Genomic DNA, 23,372 nt, shown 5'->3' with positions numbered 1-23,372 from the left:
ATTAGCCTTTTTTTTTTTTGAGACAGAGTCTCACTCTGTCACCCAGGCTGGAGTACAGTGGCGTGATCTCGGCTCACTGCAAGCTCTGCCTCCCGGGTTCACGCCATTCTCCTGCCTCAGCCTCCCAAGTAGCTGGGATTACAGGTGCCCGCCACCACACCCGGCTAATTTTTTGTATTTTTAGTAGAGACGGGGTTTCACCATGTTAGCCAGGATGGTCTCGATCTCCTGACCTTGTGATCCCCCCGCCTTGGCCTCCCAAAGTGCTGGGATTACAGGCGTGAGCCACTGCACCCAGCCTAAAAAATCAGCCTTTTTTTTTAACACAGCTTTATTGATGGGTAATGTACATATCATAAAACTCACTAAGTGTGTAATGAAATGAATTTTAGCAAAGTTACAGAGTTGTGCAAGCATCCCCACAGCCCAATTTTAGAACATACCTATCACTTCAGAAGATCCGTCTTGACCACTTGCAGTGATTTCACTCTTCAGTCCCAGCCACAGGAATTCCTAATTTCTTTACTGGTTCTATAGATTTGCCTATTGTAGACATTTCATAAAAATGGAAATAACCAATCAAATTCAGACAATATTTATTGACTTTCTGATACAAAAGATAAAGATTTATCTCACTTATAGAACTGTCTTCCCTGTCTCAATTTTCCCCAATTTTTGGTAATTATATATTATTTTAAAAATTCCTATGTTGGCTTTTTTCTTTTTCGGACAGAGTCTCACTCTGTCACCCAGGCTAGGATGCAGTGGCGTGATCTCGGCTCACTGCAACCTCCACCTCCCGGATTCAAGCGATTCTCCTGCTTCAGCCTCCCAAGTAGTTGGAACTACACATGCACGCCACTGCGCCCAGTCAATTTTTGTATTTTTAGTAGAGACGGGGTTTCACCATGTTGGCCAGGCTGGTCTTGAACTCCTGGCTTCAAGTGATCCGCCCGCCTCAGCCTCCCAAAGTGCTGGGATTACAGGCATGAGCCACCGCACCCAGCCTATGTTGGCTATTTTTGTCATTTTAAGCAATATATTCCTTCTATTTGTGTGTGTGTGTGTGTGTTGTTCCATAAGCCTCTGTCAATGTCTTTTGCCTCCCTTGCTCCATATAAAATGGCTTACATTCCTCCCTCTTTTCCCCTACCCTTATTCATGGAATAACTGTGAATCATTGTTAGGACTTTATTGTTATGAAAGCCAATAATATTTTATCCTTTATTCTACAACTACAATTAAGTCTTACATGTCTGTAGGTTGATTCTAAAAGTAGAAAACTAGAGCAGCCTTTATGATTTTGTCTACATTGCTCAGTGTAGAGCCAGGGCTGTGCCAGGATGCCATTTCCTTCCCTCCATGTCCTGTGCATCTGTCATGGTGCTCCTGGGGCAATGCTACTCACTTCATAGTGAAGCAGGCTCCCTTCCCGCATCCTTCATCAAATGCTCCATGTCACAGTAAAATAAGGGTCACACGTGAGCCATTTCTTTATACCTTGTTTTAGATGATTTTTCCTCTAGTTTTAGATGATTTTTTTATCCTTCCTGTTGGAAAAGGATAAAAAATCTTAGGAACTTCCATTGTGTCCTAAAATTTATCTGCCTTCCAATCACACTACCGTGTGAAGTCCTTCTTCCCCAGAGTCCTTAATTGTTCTGAATTTAAGTGGATTTTCTCTGGGCTGAATGCGCAAGCCTTCAGCCTGAGTCTTCTGTTCATTGGGTTCCTGGAGCCAGTGCTAATCTCCAAAATGTGTCCTTTCTTGGTTTCCATCTTCTTTGACTGGAGTATAACCTCCAGTAAACTCCTGGGGAGGGGAAGAAAGGTATGAGAGAGGTGAATTTCCAGTATCGCATCAAATGTATTATTTTCTCTTTCATCATTTATTGTTTGTCTACACCTATTATTGAACTTTCAAAATTGTTTTCCCTCTGAATTGGAGGGTATTGCTTCAATGTTTTCTAACATTTTGTGCTGCTGATAAGAAAACTCTGCTGCAGTCTAGCTCCTGCTCCTTAGCTGCTGGGCTGTTTTTTGCCTTTGTAAGATTTTTAGGATCTTCCATTTATTGTTAGTTACTGTTCTGAAATTTCACAAAGATGCATTTCAGGCTTCTTTATTTCTATCCTGCTTGGAATTCAATCTCAAGACATAACATTTTTAGTTCTGAGAAAAGTTTTTAAAAAATGATTTTACAAAAATCACACACAGACACACAAATGATTTCCCTTCATTTCGCTGCTCTCTCTTTAAAAACTCTTGCTGGTCTAATATTAGATATCCTGGATTACTTCTTTCTTGTAGTTTTTAAAAAATATTTTCCTATCTCACTCAGGAAATACACTTTTTCACCTTGTATAAGTTATTTTTTATCAATTTTAAAATAATTTCTTTGAAAGATTTTTTTGGGGGGAAGCAATCATATTTTTCATTTCCAAACAATTTTTCTGTTCTCTGATCTCTTTTCAAGACATTCTGTCCTGGTTTTTATGTGTTAAATGAAAAATTACTTGAATCAGATAAATTATTTAAATTCTCCTTTGTCATCTCTAATGACTCAATTCAATTTTCTTTTAAAGAATTACTTTATGGGGGGCTGGGAAGTGGCTCATGCCTGTAATCCCAGCACTTTGGGAGGTCAAGGTGGGCGGATCACTTGAGGTCAGGAGTTTGAGACCAGCTTGGCCAACATGGCAAAACCCCATCTCTACTAAAAATACAAAAATTAGCTGGGCATGGTGGCAGGCACCTGTAATCTCAGCTACTTGGGAGGCTAAGGCCTGAGAATCACTTGAACCTGGGAGGTGGAGATTGCAGCGAGCGGAAATCACGCCATTGAACTCCAGCCTCGACAACAGACTGAGACTAAGTCTCAAAAAAAAAAAAAAAAAAAAAAAATTCTCATCTGTTACCTGAATATTTTTGTTTTTCTGGTTTTTTTCTTTTTCTTCTCTTCAAGGTCACTTGCTCTGTTTACTTTCTTTTTTTTCTTTTCTTTTCTTTTTTTTTTTTTTGAGATGGAGTCTCACTCCCATCATGTAGGTGGAGTGCAGTGGCATAATCTTGGCTCACTGCAACCTCCACCTCCTGGGTTCAAGCGATTCTCCTGACTCAGCCTCCCAACTAGCCGGGATTATAGGCATACGCCATCACACCCGGCTAATTTTTGTATTTTCAGTAGAGATTGGGTTTTGCCATGTTGGTCAGGCTAGTCTCGAACTCCTGACCTCAGGTAATCCACCTGCCTTGGCCTCCCAAAGTGCTGGGATTACAGAAGTGAGCCACTGCATCCCGCCTGACTTTTTTCTGAATTTGTTTGCTGATCCTTTCTTTTGTTTTTCAAGGTCTTAAAAACTTTTCTTTTGAGCTATTGACAGCTTTAACAATTTAGTACACTCCTGTGAACAAAATTTGGAACACATTTTTTTCTCTCTACCTGATTTCTCCAGAATTGTAAAGTACTTGCGAGTATTCTTAACTTACAGCAACACAGTTATTTGCATAAGTGCAATAAGAATCTGTTTTCATTTTAACAGGATGCAATTGGAGAAATTGGTTATTTTACCAAGGCTTTGACTGGAATGGTGTGCTTTCCTTTAAGGAATCAAACTTGACTTATAGAGCCAATAAGACCTTGGAAAAATTAGCCTCATATTTTGTGTACACACTGTATAGGGTTTCTGACCCATGGTAAGTAAAGAATGTCACTTACTGACAGGCACAGAAGTCCCAGGTTTATCTTGAAACCTTGAGAGCAGGAAATTTCACCCAACTCATGGGTATTTGATAGCACAATCCATGGCTGGGCTGGGCTTTAAGAAGTCTTATCTGAGATTCCTCTTATGGAACAAAGTTCCATCAAAGCCAATTTAAAAGCCTATGTAAAAATAATAATTATTCTTGCTGCACTGCATACAAATACTTAGGCCAAGTATAATAACCAAACCAGCCCTACCATGATTTATCTTTAGTAAAATAGGGAACTGGAGAGAGAAAAAAATTATTTCAAAATGATTATATATCTGTTGTTAGATTCTAGTCTTGCCTAATGTTTTTTTCCAATTTTTATTATTTTCTACAGTTTGGACCAAATTCTAATTTTTCTTGGCTACAAGTCTTCAAAATAATGTTTTCAACTTTTTTCCGTCTCTTTTTCATTTTTCCTAATTTGAAGTCACTGAAAACTAAGTTGTTCTTCTTTAAAACCCTGCAAGCTGAAGACAGACAACTTAAACTTCGGCAGAAAATAACAGTAACCTGTTTACATACATAAGGCACTTTCATGCCTGCCTACTAATGTATGGACTTCAGAGTAATGTGGCCCATATCAAATTTTTTTTTTTTTGAGAAAGGGTATCACTCTGTCACCCAGGCTGGAGTGCAGTGATGCGATCTTGGCTCACTGAAACCTCTGCCTCCTGGGTTCAAGCGATTCTCCTTCCTCAGCCTCAGAAATTTGAGACTGAGACCTGTCTCAAATTTCTGAGGTTCCCACTCCTATGCAAGGAAGGAAGGCAACATGTTTTCTAATGCCACATGAAATTAAAGCACAAAATGAAACTTGGATGCTTGAAAGAACAGACTTTCTATAAGTTATTGTGACATGCTCCATAGTTTATTGACAACAGAGTTGGTGATGATATTGATATTACACTGTCAAAATGTATCACCAAACATCTTTATATTTGATAAAAGATTGTGAATTTTTGTTTTCTATCAGGAGAAGACAACGTATAGGAAATTCATGGATCCAGAATCCATTTCTTTCATCAAAAGATAATTTAAACTTAACTATAATTTATGGATAAATTATTGAATCTGACTACTAATGAACAGTAGAAGATGAATTTAGAAATATAGTATCATTTACATTACTTTGAATGAAAGTTTAAAAATGAATATTCTGAGCTTAATAAAATGTTTTAAAAATCTCTTCTTCCACCTTATCAACATAATTCTGTGAGGCTAGTTTTGTACAGTGTAGATTATAAAAACACAACATTAAAATAGGTGACAGTAGTAAAAATGGCAGATTAAGAACATCCAAAATTTTGTTCCTTCGTAACAGTAATGAAAAAACTGGCAAAGAAAAGCAGAATCATTTTTTCAACTCTCTTGGCATTAACCAAAGACTTTCAGCCATCCAGAGAGCATTTATTCAAGAAAAATATCTGAATCTTGGTAAGAACTGTAATCTTTACAACATTTGAAACTTACCTTAGGCCCATCTCCCACTCTTCAGCTCAGTAATAGCCTAGAAAAATAACAACTGCATTCCAGTATTAAAGGATCAGAACAGAGCTGGAGCTCTTTCAAAGCCTCAGTCCCAAAGAACTGACATTGTTTGATCCATCCTTAGAAGGCTCCACTGAAAAGGTACATTTTTACTTGATGTGGTTTGAACTTGCCAAGTGTAAAAAGTCTCTCCCAGGGGTTAAGAGGTATTTATTGAAAATAATTTTAGGCACGTCTTTTAACTATCAGGCTGCATGAGATGGATGATAGTGCAAACAACAGACTAACCAAGAAGATTAAAGGGAAAAGCTGTGGAATAAGATGTCCATATGAGCTTTGAAATGCTCTGACATATTCCTGAGAATTTGGAAGGTCAGGGGCATATGTAGGCCTGTGGGCATTCTGAAGAAAGAGCTGAGGAGGCCTGAGCTCTCACTTCTTGGTGACCTTGAGGTTCTGCACAAGCAGAAAGTAAAGGCTAAAACAGCATTGTGAACTGCCTGGTGGAGTGTTAAAGGTATGATCCAACATGTATATAGTAACCCATGGCAAAGATTTAGAGGTTTATTGGTTCCAGCATTTAAAGAAATCTCTGTTCAATCATTAGATGTCCAATCACTAAGCTAATTGATAACTCCCATGACCACATATAATAAACAATACATACTTTATAGAATTACTTCAGAAAAGCCATGAAATAAATAAAAACAACATTTAAAAGCAAGCAGCAACACACAATTCAGCAGGGAAGAATATGATTTTCAGACTTGTAATATTATATTATTTTAAATGTCAAAATTTCAACATAAAATTGTGAGACATGCAAAGAAACATAAAATTATGTCCCATACACACACACATGGAAAGCAATTGATAGAAGTTGGCCCTAAGAGGCCCAAATGTTGTGCTTACTAGACAGAGAGTAAAATTAGCTATTTAAACATATGTTCAAAGAGTTAAAGGAAACTATGCCTGAAGAACTGAAGCAAAGAATGATGTATTTGTCCATTTTCACAGTGCTATAAAGATACAACTTGAGACTGGGTAATTTACAAACAAAGGAGGTTTTATTGACTCACAATTCCACATGGCTGGGGAGGCCTCAGGAAACTTAGAATCATGGCAGAAGGGGAAGCAGACACCTTCTTCACAGGGCAGCAGGAGAGTGAGGGAGAGACAGAGCAATGGAGGAACCATCACACACTTATAAAACCATCAGATCTCATGAGGACTTTCTCACTATCATAAGAACAGCATGGGGGGAACCGCCCCCATGATCCGATCACCTCCCACAAGGTCCCTTCCTTGAAACATGGGGATTACAATTCGAGATGTGATTTGGGTTGGGGCACAGAGCCAAACCATGTCAAAACATAACTATGTTTAACCAAATAGAGAATAAAAATGGGTAAAAATTATTTAAAAAATAGTAATTCTGGAGTTGAAAGCTAGAATAAGTGAACTGAAAAATAAACCAGAGGCACCCAATAGCACATTTGATCAGGCAGGATAAAAATAATCAACAAACTTGAAGATAGGTCAGTTGAGATTATCCAGTCTGAGGAACAGAAAGAAAAAACAGGCAGAAAAATGATTAGAGACTTGTGGGACACTATTAAATATATCAACATATGCATAGTGGAATCCCAAAAGGAGAGGTGAGAGAAAGTTTCAGAAAGATTACTTGATGAAATAATGGCCAAAGCTCCCTAAACTTGATGAAAAACACTAATATATACATTTAAAAAGATCAATAAACTCCAAGTATGACAAACTGAGAGAGATCCACACTGAGTCACATTATAATCAAACTGTTGAAAGCCACAGACAAAGAGAGAATCTTAAAAGCAGTGAGAGAGAAGGGACTTGACCTGTATAATGGATCCTCAATAAGATTAACAGTTTCTCATTAGAAAGCATGGAGGCCAGAAGGCAGTGGTATGGCATATTCAAAGCACTGAAAGAAAATAGCTGCCAACCAAGAATTCTATATTCACAAAACCATCTTTCAAAAATGAAAGAGAAATTAAGCCATTTCTAAATAAACAAAAGCTGAGAGGACTTGTCACTAGGATACCTATCCTACACGAAATACTAAAAGGAGCCCGTTAGGCTGGACTTAAAGGAGAGTAAGCAGTAACTCAGGTCTACATGAAGAAATAAAAGAAATAATAAAGATAAACTACATACAGATGAATATTAAAAATAAATAGTATAAGTGTATTTTTTGCTTGTAATTCATTTCCTTCTCCTATCTGTTTTAAGAGACAGCTGCATAAAGCAATAATTATAAATCCTTGTTGACAAGCATATAATGTATAAAGATGTAATTTGTGATGATAATGGCATACAGGAAGGGTAAAAAAAAGCTATATAGGAACAAAGTTTTGTAGACTATTGAAGTTAAATGATATCATTTGATTTAGATAACATTGTTATTAAGTAAGGTATTAGTGGTAATTGCCAAGGTAACCACTAAGAAAGAAAACTCAAAAATATAGTAAAAGAAATGAGAGAATTAAAATACTGTATAAGAAAATATCTATTTAACACAAAGGAAGCCAGTAATGGAGAAATGTAGAAACAAAAGAATAAAAAGGTAGAAAACAAACAGTAAAATGGCAGATGTTAATCCTAATTTGTCATTAATTACATTAAATATAAATAAGCTACATATTCTAATAAAAAAGCAGAGATTGGAAAAAAGATATTTTTATTTAAAATTTTTTTCCTTCTTTCTTTTCTTTTTAATAAAGCAGCTGTCAACAAGCTAGAAAGATGTTTTTAATGGCCCAACTATACACTGTCTACAAAAGACGCACTTCAGATTCAAGGACATAAATAGATTGAATGATCAAGAACAGAATAAGATTCACTATGTAAACAATAATAAAAACAGAGATGGAGTTACTATAACTGATATGTGGTGAGATAGATTTTAAAACAAAAATTATTACTAAAGACAAAGAAGGGCATTTTATAATGAAAAAATGTTATTCAATAAGAATATCTAATAATTATATGCATACATGTACCTAAAAGAACAGCTCCAAAATACATGAACAGAAACTGACAAACTTGAAGAGAGAACTATTTCATGTATTTTAGAGCTTTTCTCTTAGGTAACAATAATAGTTGGATATATCATTACCTTACTTTCCATAGTTGATAGAACAACTAGACAGTATATCAGCAAGGAAACAGAAAACTTGAAAAACACTGTAAGTAAACTAAACCCCATAGATATCTATATCACTACCCTACAACAGAACAATACAAACTCTTTTTAAGTACTTTGGAACAGTCTCCAGTATAGATGATATTTTACAGCATAAAACAAGTCTCAATAAAACTAAAAGGGTTGAAAACATAAAGTATATGTTCTCTGACCAAAATGGAATGAAACTAAACATCAGTAACTGAAAGAAATTTGGGAAATTCACAAATATGTCAACACACTTTAAATAAACAGTAAGTAAAACAATACATCAAAAGAAATTAAAGCATAATTTGGGATGAATGAAAATAAAAACACAATGTACCAAAATGTGCATGCAGTTAAAGCAGTGCATAGAAGGGAAATGCACAGTTGTAAATGTGTACATTTAAAAAAAAGAGGGTTGGCCAGGCGCAGTGGCTCGTGCCTGTAATCCTAGCACTTTGGGAGGCCGAAGCGGGTGGATCACGAGGTCAGGAGATTGAGACCATCCTGGCTAACACGGTGAAACCCCGTCTCTACCAAAAATACAAAAAATTAGCTGGGTGTAGTGGTGGGCACCTGTAGTTCCAGCTACTTGGGAGGCTGAGGCAAGAGAATGGCGTGAACCCGGGAGGTGGAGCTTGCAGTGAGCCGAGATGGCGCCACTGCACTCCAGCCTGGGCGAAAGAGCGAGACTCTGTCTCAAAATAATAATAATTTTAAAAAACTAAAAAAAAAAAAAGGCTGGGCACAGTGGCTCACGCCTGTAATCCCAGCACTTTGGGAGGCCAAGGCGGGTGGATCACCTGAGGTCAGGAGTTCAAGACCAGCCTGACTAACATGGAGAAACCCTGTCTCTACTAAAAATACAAAATTAGCCAGGTCTGGTGGCACATGCCTGTAATCCCAGCTACTCGGGAGGCTGAGGCAGCAGAATTGCTTGAACCAGGGAGGCAAAGGTTGCGGTGAGCCGAGATCCTGCCACTGCATTCCAGCCTGGGCAATAACAGTGAAACTCCATCTCAAAAAAAAAAAAAAGTAAGAAAGATCTTAAATCAATAACCTATCATTCAACCTTAAGATATGGGGAAAAGAATAGTAAACTAAGCCAAAGCAAGCAGAAGAAAGGAAATAATAAAGATAAGAGCAGAAATTAGCGAAAGACAAAAGAGAAATACAACAGAGAAGTTTAACAGAATAAAAAGTTGGTTGTTTGAAAAGAGGAACAAAATTGACAAAGTTTATCTAGATTCACCAAGAAAAAAGAGAGAAGACTCAAATTACTAAATTCGGAAATGAATGAGGGGACATTCCTATGAACCCTACAGAAATAAAAGGGATTATAAGGCAATACTGTGAGTAATTGTATGCTAAAAACATTAGATACCCTAGAAGAAACGGACAAATTCCTAGAAATACACGAACTACAAAGGCTTACTCAATAAGAAACAGAAGATCAGAGTAGATCTAGAATAACTAAAAGGATTAAATAAGTAATTGGAAAACTTCCCAAAGAAAATCTGAGGCCCAGATGGGTTCACTAGTGAAGTCTACCAAATGTTTAAAGAAGAAATAAAAGTAGGACAGGAGGAAATACTTTTTAACTTATTCTATGAGGCCAGTATTATTTTGATATCCAAACTAGGTAAATATAACAAAAGAAAACTGTAGACTAATATCTTTTATGAGTTTAGATGTGAAAATCTTTTAACAAAATAACAGCAAACCAAACCAAGCAGTATATAAAAGCATTATACATTATGACCAGATAGGATTTATCTCAGGAATGCAATGGTGCTTCAACAAACAAAATCAATCAATGTTATATACCACATTAATATAATGAAGAAAAAGAACCCCATATGATCACCTCAATTGACTCAGGAAAAGCATTTGACAAAATCACACCCTTTCATGATGAAAAATACTCGACAAACTGGGGATTGAAAGGAATGTTCTCATCCTGATAAAGGGCATCTATGAAAAATCCACAGTTGACATCATACTTAATGGTGAAAGACTGAAACAAAACACTGTACTGGAAGTTATACCCAGGACAAGTAGACAAGAAAAACAAAGGCATCCACAGTGGAAAGGAAAATGTAAACTATCTGTATTTGCAGATGACATAACTTACCTGTAGAAAACCTAAAGAATCCATATTACAGCTAATGAGTGAGTTCAGCAAATATGTAGGATATAATACCAAAATTTACAAATCAATTGTATTACGCATTAGCAATGAACTGCCCAAAAATGAAACAGAAAATAATTCTATTTATAATAAAATCAAAAGGAATAAAATACTTAGGTATAATTTTAACAAAAGAAGTATAAGACTTGTTAATTGAAAACTACAAAATATTGTTAAATTACAGAAGACCTAAATAAATGTAAAGACATCCATGTTCATGGATCAAAATACTTAATATTGTTAAGATGGGAATACTCACCAAACTGATTTACAGTTTCAATGCAAATCACTATCAAAATCTCTATTGATTCCTTTTTTTTTGCAGAAATTGACAGGCAGATACTAAAATTCATACAGAAATGCCAGAGATATAGAATAGGCAAAATATAAACTGAATAAAGAATAAAGTTGGTGAATTTACACTTCCCTATTTTTAAACTTGCTACAAAACTACAGTAATGAAGATGGAGTAGTACTGAAATAAGGATAAACATGTAGAACAATGAAATAGAATTGTGAGTTCAGAAATAAACCCATGCATGTATAGCCAATTGACTCTTTTGTTTTTTGTTTTCAGACAGTTTCACTCTCGTCACTGAGGCTGGAGTGTAATCGTGCGATCTCGGCTCACTGCAATCTCCACCTCCTAGGTTCAAGCAATTCTTCCGCTTCAGCCTGCCAAGTAGCTGGGATTATAGGTGCCCACCATCAGGCCCAGCTAATTTTTTTTGTATTTTTAGTAGATACACAGTTTCACCATGTTGACCAGGCTAGTCTCAAACTCCGGGCCTCAGGTGATCTGCCCGCCTCGGCCTCCCAAAGTGCTAGGATTACAGGCATGAGCCACCGCACCTGGCCAGCTAATTGACTTTTGACAGGGGTGTGAAGATCATTCAATGAGAGAAAATAATCTTTTCTACAAATGGGTGGAGCAACTGAATATCCAAAGGTAAAAGAATAAATTTGGACCCCTAGCTCACACCATGTTAAAATATGTTAAAAATGGATAGTGTAGTGCCTGCTACTCTGGAGGCTGAGGTGGGAAAATCATTTGAGCCGAGGAGTTTGAGGCTGCAGTGAGCTGTAATTGCACTGCTATACTCCAGCCTGGGCAACAGAGCAAGACCCTGTATCTTGAAAGAAACAACAAAACACACATTTAAAAAAACTACTAAATTTAAAAAGAGCCCAAAGTATAAGACTCTTATATGAAAATGTCTGTAAATCTTCATCATTTAGGCATTATTTTCCTAGATATGATCCCAAATGCCTAAGTAAACAAAGACAAAAATAGACAAATTGGATTTCATCAGCATCACAGCATCACAGTGCATTAAAGGACACTATCAAGAGACTGTCTTAAAGAAAAGAAAACCCACAGAATGAAATAAAATATCTGCAAACCATGTATCTCATAAGCATCTAGTATCTAGAATATATGAATGAAGCTCTCTGACAACTCAACAGTAAAAAACTCCATTAAAAAAGTGAGCAAATGATTCAAACAGACATTTCTCCAAAGAAGACATACAAATGGCAACCAGGTATTTGAAAAGGTGCTCAACATCATTGATCATCAGAGAAATGCAAATCAAAACTACAATGAGATATCATTTCAGACACACTAGAATGACTATAATAATAATTTTTAAAAGGGAAATAATATTGGCAAGGATGTGGAAAAATTGGAACTCTAATAAACTGCTGGTGGGTATATAAAATGGTACAACCACTGTGGAAAACAGCTAGTTCCTAAAAAAGTTAAACATATAGTTCTCATATATAACCCAGCAATTCAATTCCTAGGGATATAGCCAAGAAAATGAAAATGTATGTTCACACAAAAGCTTACATTTTAATGTTCACAGTAGCATTATTCATAATAGCCAAAAAGTGGAAACAACTCAATTGTCCACTAACAGATGAATGAATAAATAAATTGTGGTCTATCCACACAAAGAAATACTATTCAGCCACAAAAGGAATGAATTACTGACACATGCAACAATGTGGATGAACCTTGAAAACACTATGCTGAGTAAAAGACGCCAGACAAAAAAGGCTACATGCTGTAGCCTTTTATTCCATTTATACGAAATGTTCAGAATGGGGAAAACTATAACAAAACAAAATAGATTAGGAAGTGTTCAGGGCTGATGGCAGGGAGACTGGGCAATGGCTGCCCAAGAGTATGAGATCTCCATTTGGGGTGATGAAAACATCCTGGAATTAGATAGTGCTTTTGGTTGCACAAATTGTGAATATGATACACTGAGAACCACTGAATTGTGCACTTTATTTATTTATTTTTTTGAGATGGAGGTTCTCTCGTGTTGCTCAGGCTGAAATGCAGTGGCACAATCTCAGGTCACTGCAACCTCCACCTCCCGGGTTCAAGCGATTCTCCTGCCTCAGCCTCCCAAACAGCTGAGATTACAGGCATGCACCACCTGCCCGGCTAATTCTGTATTTTTAGTAGGGACGGAGTTTCACCATGTTGGTCAGCCTGGTCTCAAACTCCTGACTTCAAGTGATCCACCCGCCTCGGCCTCCCAAAATGCTAGGATTACAGGCGAGAGCCACTGTGCCCTGCCAATTGTTTGTACACTTTAAAATGATAATTTTGTGGTACGTAAATTGTATCTTAAAAAACAAGGGAAAAAATACATAGAAACAGTTTAGACATGCATTATCTTCTGTGAATAGCATTGTCAACAATCCAACATAAATTAATTAAAAAACAAGAATCAGGCTCATTTTTTACAATAAAAGCTTTTGATATTTTTATACAAGCAGTTTATTCAAAACTTATAGGTTTTCTATATGGGAAATTACAATTCCCTTCATAACCTTTTGTTTAGTTTCAATAATGGTAGAATGATACAAATATTTTAATGTAACAATGATTGTCTACTTTAATTGCCTATACACACACTTTCAATAAGTATGTACCATTTTTGTAATTCTTGTCTTTTTTTCTATTTTAAATTTGTTCTGATAACATTGATTGAAATATAATATTTTGTCTAGGGGCCGGGCACGGTGGCTCATGCCTGTAATCCCAGCACTTTGGGAGGCTGAGGCGGGCAGATCACGAGGTCAGGAGATTGAGACCATCCTGGCTAACACGGTGAAACCCTGTCTCTACTAAAAATACAAAAAATTAGCCAGGCTTGGTGGAGGGCGCCTGTAGTCCCAGCTATTCAGGAGGCTGAGGCAGGAGAATGGCATGAATCTGGGAGGCAGAGCCTGCAGTGAGCTGAGATCGTGCCACTGCACTCCAGCTTGGGTGACAGAACGAGACTCCATCTCAAAAAAAAAAAAAAAAAAAAGAAATATAATCTTTTGTCTCTTGAGTCTGGTAATAAAACATTTGGGCTTGTATTTTGTGTGTCTTTGCTTTTTAAATTTTATTTTTCTAGTAATTTATTTCTACTATATTTTAAAAAGTAACCTTCTGCAATGGATTCGAAATTTTAACACAAAAGCTGGTCCTTCACCACAGATGCTTTGATTTGAGAAGCACTTGTGTGGGGCACCTGGATGTGGACGGAGTACTCTGTAATAAATTATCTACAACAGAAGATTTACATCTTCCTAGGTAAATGTGTGAAATTCCTTCATCCTTTATCTTTTGTAACAGTGACAATGTTGACCTTCCAGATGCTCTGGAAGGGTGGGAAGGGGAGGGGTGACTGGCAGGGCTGTGACATAGTGGTGTACATATTCCATCATTCCCTTTGTTCCGCTCCTTCTCTTTCAGGTCTCCAATAGAGGAGGCTGGCTCCTTCTTACAGAGCCTCCAACAACGACTATATTCTGGGCTTCAGCATCCTTCGCTTGCCTGTACATTAGCTTTCTTTTTATTTTATTTTATTTTGAGACAGAGTATTGCTCTGTCATCCAGGCCGGAGTACAGTAGCGCCATCTCGGCTCACTGCAACCTCCGCCTCCTGGGTTCAAGCAATTCTCCTGCCTCGGCCCCCCGAGTAGCTGGGACTACAGGCACACCCCATCACGCCCGGCTAATTTTTGTATTTTTAGTAGAGATGGGGTTTTACCACATTGGTCAGGCTGGTCTCGAACTCCTAACCTCAGGCGATCAACCCACCTTGGCCTCCCAAAGTGCTGGGATTGTAGGCGTGAGCCACTGCGCCAAGCTTGTACATCAGCTTTTTGTCCTCTGGAAATGTGTTGAAATTTCTTGTCTACTGATACCCTTCCATGCTTTTTTTGTTGCATGAGTTTATTCCTCTTTGTATTTCTACGTTGTCATTTCATTGGGGTCTCAGGAGGGACACGAGGTAAACACATATGTTCAGTATGTAATCCTGAACTAGAATAGCCAGGTTTTGGTTATGGAAAATAATAATGCGGAATGTTTTTTGTCTAAGCATACATTTTCATTTCTATGTGTAGATATTTAGAAGTGGATGTATTTAACTTACTGAGTAACTGACAAACTGTTTTCCAAAGTGACTGTATCTTTTCTACATTCTCACCAGCAATGTATAAGGATTCCAGTTCCTCTAAATCTTTACCAGAATTCGATATTTTCAGTTTTTCTGATTAGAGACATTCTAGTGTGTGTGTCATAGTATCTCAGTACGGTTTTAGTTCGCATTTCTTTAAGCACTGATAATGTTGAGCAACTTTTCATATGCTTATCTGCTATCATAATATATTCTTTGGTGATTATCTGTTCATATCTTTTGCTCAACATTTTGAATTGTCTTTTTTTAATGCAGTGATAAGAGTTCTCCATTCTGATGCAAGTCCTTTTTCAGACACATGATTTGCAAATATTTAGTCTCAGCTTGAGACTAAACTTCGCATTTTCTTTTTTCTTTTTTTTTTGGAGACGGAGTCTTGCTCTGTTGCCCAGGCATTACAATAATAAATTTCCCAATATTAAACCATTCTTCAATTCCTAACGTAAATTCTATTTAGCCTACTCTTTTAATATGTGGTTAAAATATTTTTATAATATTTTGTGATTTTACACCTATATTCATAAAAAGATTATAGCTTCACGTCTTTTTAAAGGTTTTTATCTTTTGTTATTAAGATTGTCCTTGCTTCATAAAATGAACTCAATAATTGTCTTTGTTTTTTCTCTATGTTTTAGTACAGCCTGAATAGCCTATGAATGATGTGTTATCACAGAATTTAAAGACATTTACTTCTAAAGCCCCTTAAGACTAAAATCATGGTTCTCAAATCTAATTGCATATTAAAATCACCTGGAGAGCTTTAAAAACTCTCAATGCACAGGCCACACCCCTGATAAAAGAATTCAGAATCTCTGATGTAAGGATTTTTAAATGCAAAATAAAATGAAAGGCTCAATAGTTTATAAAGTTTGTGCTAGATCTAATCTTTTCTGGTTTTGTCTGTAATTGGTCCAATAGTAAATATTGATTCATCTGTAATCGTTCTGGCATCAACTAATGGTGTCCATAGCAATAGCACTACAAGCTAGTTTCTCTGCCTTTATCTTGCTTTAATTGTACACAAAACTAATAAGGCAAAGCACGTAATATAATAACTATTTTAAAAGCAAATGAAACAAACTTTGGAAGGTTAAGTGGCAAAGCCGCTTGACTCCCATCACTTTGGCATTTCAATCAATAATAGAGTCTAAAGACCAAACAATAAAACAATGGTTAACATAGAAAAAAAGAAATACGAGTTCATTAACTAACCAGGAGATCTTATTTCCAAAGAGTAAATCTGATTACATTGTTCCTGTTTAAAACCCTTGAATGGCTTCCTTATGCCTAAAAGGAAAAAAAAAAAATCCAAATTCCTTTGTGTGGCATAAGAGGTTCTTTGTGTAACACAAGATCTGGCCCCTCATCACCTCTCCAGTCGTATTTCTCAAAAGACCTCTCTTGCTTCCTATACTCAGTCATGCAAAATGTTCTGCAATTCTCTGAATGCCCTGGCTTTTCTTTTCCTTTTTGTGCCCATGTCTGTGCCCAAGTTATTTGCTTTTTCTGAAAGATCTATCTTTCAAAACCTTCTTTTCCTTCCCTCCCTCCAACCCTGTTGACCAACTTATCTTTCAAAGTGTGATTCAGTTTCAGGGCCATCTCCTCCGAGACCTTCCTTCCTGACTGCTTCTCGAGTTCCCCTATAAAACACTGACTGCCCAAAGAGCAGCAACAGTTTGTAAATCATTCCATTCATGCTGCCTAGAACAAAGCTGCAGTTGTGTTTAATAAAGGTTTATCAAATGGGTGAAGACTGGTCACTATTAGTCTTGACCCCATCTATTTGAAATATGTGAAATACACAAAGTAAAATATAATTTCTGATAGGGGCTGATATCAGGAACTGTAGGAGATCTGTCCATTGAACCCAAGGTCTTACCTATTAAATCTCTACTGTTGCCAGTCTGCGCTCCTGGATTTTCAAGGGGCTCCGTGGAATTGGGAGGCTGATGAAGCTGGTGACCACCCTCCGTAAGCATGCTGTGTTGGTGATTCCAGTGCTTACTCCTTTCCTCAAATGTGGTCATAAGAAGTCAGGAAAGTCAATATGCTTTCACTAGGAAAAAAGGAAAGCCTGCTTTAGTTGGTTGTTACATTTTTGATGAGGCGAAAATTCAAACAAAACTATAACCACAAGGACCATTAATTGTTCTTCCCTGTTAATAACCATAGTTAGCCAATTGGATTGTGAGTGTGTGGCATGCTTCTATTGTGTATGTGAGTAGGGAATGCACGTACATTAAAGTTCACATGTGCTTAAGAGCTTAGACACACCCGCAATTTGCAAGACAGCTTCATGTCCTGATGTAAGAAGCCTGAGCTGTAATTACTCTGCACAAATTTACATCCTGGGGTGCTCACATCATCCTGTGGTCTGTATGCTCTGTGGCTACACACCTGGCTGAGAACAGAATTAATGATGAGAAACGTGCCTGCTTCTCTGCATAAAAGATGATGTCTGAGTAGAAGGTCGCCAAGGGAGGATTAAGAGCAAGAATGCGAGAATATGCTCAGGAATCCGTGCGTGAGATGATGAGCTTGTGAGCTGATGTTGATTCTGTGCAGTTCCCAGTGTCTTTTTCACAGGCAAGATTTCCTTGCTCATCATTCAGCCTTCAATGTTTTAAGCAAAGATTTTTAAAAAGATCTAACAGGAAACGAGGAGCTGCAGTGAAGCTTGGGCAGTCAGTTCGAATCTGAATAAATATTTGTCAGATTGGAGAAGCGCTGAAAGCATTAAGATACTTGGAGATTTCTCTTTTTCTTTGGCAAGAAGCATGACTGAGACAGGTAAGGGCTAGGAATTCTTCCGGATCACTCCCTCCAACAATGGTCTTTCCTTTGAATTTGCACTTTGGAGTTTGACACAGATTAGTGCTTCCTAGTCCTCTAACTGTAACACATGCCTCAGTTTCCCTTCTCTGATAAGATTGGAATATCTTTGGGTGCAGAAAAAAAATAGATGATCCTTTTCTTTGTAGCCCAGCAAGTTCCAGGCACATTAGAAACTGATTCGAAACTGGTACACAATTGTTACTTGCTTAATTTATTACAAATGCTTTAAAAATGAGGTAATGACTATCATTTAAAAATAAAACCAAGCTGTGAAGAACTTCTCTCTTCCTGTTAGTGGAGACTTTCCACAGAATTTTTTTTTTTTTTTGGAGGCAGTGGACATGTTGAGTTTTCAATTGAATATTTTGCTGCAAACAACTTAGGAGGAGAGGAAAAAAGAAAACGCAAAGCCAAACAAAGCTGGTATTTTTCAGGTGCTCATTAATTTCAAAACCACGGTGTCTTTCATTGATTTTTTACCATTAAAAAGGACAGCAATGCCCATCTGCTCAAAATTCCATCCAGAAATGAAATTATGAATTAAAGCTGTGTTACACATGTACAATTGAGACATCCTCTGTTTGGGCCTGCCAGATGACACACTGAAACAGCCTGGGGTCTGCGCTTGGGGTGCTGCCAAGGAAGCAGATACACGGCTGATGAAAATCATCCATCATTTCAAATCAGAGGTGCCATATTCCTGCAGACTCCTGTTATGAACAATCTCATTTGATCTTATATTGGAAAAAGCTGTCTTCAACACTCAGGCCTGGCCCCAGGCACAACGAGGCAGATGGAATAGGAATCTCTCATTCCATGCCTGCATTTGCCGGAATTCTAGGATTCTGTCAGAAGTTTTCTTGTATGAGCCTAGCCTGACAGGATTAACTTCACTGAGCTGTGCTTCAATATCAGTTCTTACCTCCTTCAATTTGTGCAAAAACTCTCATGGAGGACAGTGTTCATCATTTTTTCACTTAAAACCATATATATGAGTATTATATAGAGCGATTCTTTTTAGATTCAGTTTCTGGGAAAAAAAATTAAAAAGTCACATGATCTTTCTGTCTGCTAATGATATTATGCACGTTGCTCTTGTCTCTATTTTTGCCTTGGCCTCCAGGAAGCTCACAGCCACGTTTTACACTCAAATACAGAAATAATATTACCATATGCTAGTACTACCATATTTGTGATACTCTTTTCTGTTGGTCCTTAGTTTCCATTTCCATTCTTCTTTTATTAAGCCTAACAAGTTTTTTGTTGTAAGCTATATCAAAATCATTTTGGAGAAAGGCCAGGCTTATATAAATGATAAAGCATAACCATCTTTTATTTCCCAGCTAAGTGGTTTGTGTTTTAGAGTATATACTTTTAGAAGAAACAGATTGTTTCTTTAAACAGATGAGAATCAAATATCTTGCTTCTTCATGAAGTTAACCACGGTTAGATCATCCGCATTGACACAGATGCCTGTTAAAAGATCAGGATTGCGTTTGATAACCAGGTTTCTCTTACACATTCCCAGCAGCTTTCAGTCTCTGAAGTTTTTAGTCTTCTTTATTTACTACATTAATCTTGAAAGCAAACAAGGTTCTTATCTAAAATTAATATTTTAATATTAAAAGAATTTACTAGAAAAGAATTTATTTAATCTTTTAATATTTAAAAGATATTAAATAAGTTTACAAAGACAACAGCAACTAAGAATGACCATGACTGAATAGAGCAAAACTGTAATAAAATAAAACAAATAAAATAAAGGAATATATCCGTGAAATGTTAAGAAAGGCACTGGCCCAAATAATCAGTACTGAGACTCCATCTTGGGTTTGCTTTAAAGCCTCTAGCATGAAGCTGATGGCTGCCCAGTCATCTCAAGGGGCAGCACTGTCCCTTAGGAGCTTACAGTTGAAGCCGACTAGGCAACCCCTAGCCTTGGGCAGAGCTGAAACTCAGCACTTACACACAGGACTGATGTTATAACTCGGAACACAGAATCCTCGGTTTCCTTTGATGCTTTTTTTCTGAGGGCCACTCACATCCGTCTTCTGTCTTCTTTCATGATCCTATCTTAACAATCATGTAAACTCAGTTCTTCATCAGACACTCAACAGAAGCAGACTTTGTCAATTACTGGTGGAGAGAGTGTCCTAAAGAAGCTATCCATGAAAATAAGGGTGATCCGGCAGGCTTCACGAAGCCTTCACAAAGCCAGAGGGCGGGGGACATCCACCCTCACTCAGGACACCCTTGGGGCACTCTGTGCATCACCCCGCACAGCTGCTACTAGTTAAACCCTTCTGGGCACCATGTGTTTCCATGACCTGCTCTTCCTGTATCTTGTACTCATAATTTTTTCCCATCACATCACATGATCCTGCAGTTTCGCGACAATGCTGACTTCCTCTGCCATCCTCCGCAGCACACAGTGGGGCTCCTGCCACCCTGGGCCTTCTTGTGTCCTAGCTGAGCTGTGGACGGCCCTGCTCTCCCATCGGATCCTCCTGGGTCATGGAAGGATTCTTTGGAGAAATGATCAGCTTCCTTACCCACCACCTGTGTGCCTTGGGCAACTGGAGTTCTCAAGCTCCAAGGCCTTCGTTTTCTCAGCTGCAAAATGAAGAGACTGGAACAGCCTCCTGTTTTGAAGAATCCCACCTGAGTTTATATCAGAACAATCTGAGATAGATATATAGATATAGATATATATGTTTTTACATTTTTAAAATGTTCTTTCCCCCAAAACCATGTCCTTTAAGTGGAGGAATCTATTTTTTAAAAATGATGTGGTTGTGCCCTCCAGTGGTTGAGCGTGAAGTCATCAGGCTGTTCGGGTGACAGCAGGGCTCGCAGGAAAGCGCAGGCCGTGCTAAACCGCCGAAGGACGAAGGTGGGTCTAAAGATTGATGAATCTGCTACTCCGGAAAGCACCGAATCGCCGTGTAGACCGGTCACCAAGTATAACTGCAAGCCCCAAGGCGTCACCAGCATGGGCATCCCAGCCTCGGTGCTTCAAGTCCTACTTCTGCTTGGCTATCGGGGAAGGCACGGCTTCGGGGCCACTTCTAGGCTCTCAACACGCGGCCGCTGCTGGAAATCCTCGCGGCCGCGGCTCTTCCCTCTCCAGTGGACCCAGTACTCAGAGAAGCCGCAGAAGCCTGGCCGCTGCAGCCTGCTCCCGACACCCGCTGGTCCGCCCCTCCCGCTCGGCTGCAGGGCTGGGGCGCCCACAGGCGGCAGCCGTCAGCCCGCGCCCGGAGGAAGCCCACGGCCGCCCCGGCTCCCCGCCCGCAGACGCACCTGCGCAGCCTAGCGGGGTGGGGAGCGGTACAGCAGCGCACGCTGCCCGCTTCCGCTCGCTCCCCCGCGGGCCCTGCTCGATCGTCAGGGTTGCTGCAGGCTGAACTGGAGGAATAAACGCAAAGCCCCAGCCCCTCGTGAATTTCAGGGCCCCTCTCACGTGCAGGGTGTTCCCGCTTATTTCCAGACTCCTTGGATGCAAAACAATGAGTGAAGAACTGACGGTGAAGGCGGAGGGACTTACCTAAGTTATACAATGATAAATAAATGGCAGATGAAAAATGGGACCTTTGGTTTCTAGTCAAAGTCCTTAGGAAGCGATTCGGCAGACGCAGGCCCAGGTGGCGAGGAGAATGGCCCCTTAGCCAGCTTTTAGGGTTCCGTGAGGGCTGAGCTAGGAGGGAGAGAGGGAGAGAAAAGGTTAAAGACCCTTCCGGTCCTTAGCATCACCACGAATGAACGTTTACCGAGCACTTACTTTATAAAGAGCACTGTGATAGATGCTGGGGAATATTCAGAGGAATAAATAGGACAATCTCATTTTCCAGGTCTACATTCACTGGAAGGGTCCCCTCCTGCAGGAACTCGTTACTGGTCAGCCACTGTGCCCTGTATGAAATCTACATGCTGTAGATTTCAGACATGTTTTCTGCCTCCAAGAGATTTATATGCTAGCAAACAAAAAAGGACATATATATAATGAGATAAATAATAGCCACGATATTTTTTGAAAAGTAGTTGGGGTAAAAATACACATAAAAACATTTACCATCTTAATCATTTGTATGTGTCCTTTTCAGCAGTGTTAAGAACATCCACACCATTGTGCAGCCACACTCCAGAACACTTTTCATCTTGTAAAACTGAAACTCCACAGTCATTAAACAACATTTTCTCATTCCCCTTCCCCTAGCTCCTGAAAAACCACCATTCTACAGATGCTCCTTGACTTATGATGGGGTTAGGTCCAGATAAACCCACAGAAAGTTGACAATGCATTCCATGCCCCTAACCTACTGAACATCACAGCTTAGCCCAGCCTACCTTAAACGTGCTCAGAACACTCACAGTAGCCTACAGTTGGGCAAAATCACCTAACATAAGGCTTATTTTCCAATAAAGTACAAAATATCCCACGTAATGTATTAAATACTGTACTAAAACTGAGAAGCTCTAATAGTAAGTGCTCAGTAAATGCTCAGAATGGTTCTATGGTGTATTAGTGTGTTCTCACACTGCTGATACAGACATATGGGAGACTGGGTAATTTATAAAGGAAAGAGGTTTAATTGACTCACAGTTCCACATGGCTGAGGAGGCCTCACAATCATGGCAGAAGGCAAAGGAGGAGCAAAGTCACATCTTACATGGCGGCAGGCAGGCAAGGCAGGCAGGCAAGACAGAGCTTGTGCAGGCAAACTCCCATTTATAAAACCATCAGATATCATGAGACTTATTCACTATCATGAGAACAGTATGGTGGAAACTGCCCCCATGATTCAGTTATCTCCACCCTTGACATGTGGGGATTATTACAATTCAAGGTGAGATTTTGGTGGGGACACAGCCAAACCATATCATATGGGTACTCAAAGTACAGTTGCTACTGAATGCATACTGATTTTTCACCACTGTAAAGTAAAAAAACCATAAGTCAAGCCATCTTACGTTAGAAATGGTTTGTACTTTGTCTCTATGAATTAAGACTATTTTAGGTACCTCATATAAGTGGGATCCTATAGTATTCGTCCTTTTCTGTCTGGCTCATTTAACTTACCATCTTCAAGTTTCACTCATGTTGTAGCACGTGTCAGAAGTTCCTTTCTTTTTAAGGCAGAATAATATTCCATTGTCTGTTTATAGCACATTTGTGTATCCATTCATCCATCGATGGACACTTGGGCTGCCTCCACCTTTTGGCTGTTGTGAATAATGCTGCAGTGAACATGAGTGTGAAAGCAAACATTTTCAATATTAGTTGGAGTGTCTGCTTTCATTTCTTCTGGGTATATATACAGAAGACTCTATGGTAATTCTATGTTTATTTTTTGAGGAACCACCACACTGTTTTCCCTAGTGGCTGTACACTTTTGCATTCCTACCA

At 38.6% G+C, this 23,372-nt stretch overlaps 1 long non-coding RNA gene across 1 annotated transcript; it reads right to left on the bottom strand.

The window, feature by feature from the left end:
* Positions 1–580: 580 nt before the first annotated feature.
* LOC109029350 (uncharacterized) lies at positions 581–21,646 on the bottom strand. The gene is made up of 3 exons (XR_008670781.2): positions 21,513–21,646; positions 17,010–17,186; positions 581–1,813 (listed from the first exon to the last, which is right to left on the bottom strand). It is a non-coding gene; the product is annotated as an uncharacterized lncRNA (long non-coding RNA).
* Positions 21,647–23,372: the final 1,726 nt, after the last annotated feature.

This window comes from Gorilla gorilla, chromosome 14 (assembly GCF_029281585.2).
Source record: "Gorilla gorilla gorilla isolate KB3781 chromosome 14, NHGRI_mGorGor1-v2.1_pri, whole genome shotgun sequence".
Taxonomy (NCBI): domain Eukaryota; kingdom Metazoa; phylum Chordata; class Mammalia; order Primates; family Hominidae; genus Gorilla; species Gorilla gorilla.
This window is presented reverse-complemented; position numbering and strand designations above follow the sequence as displayed.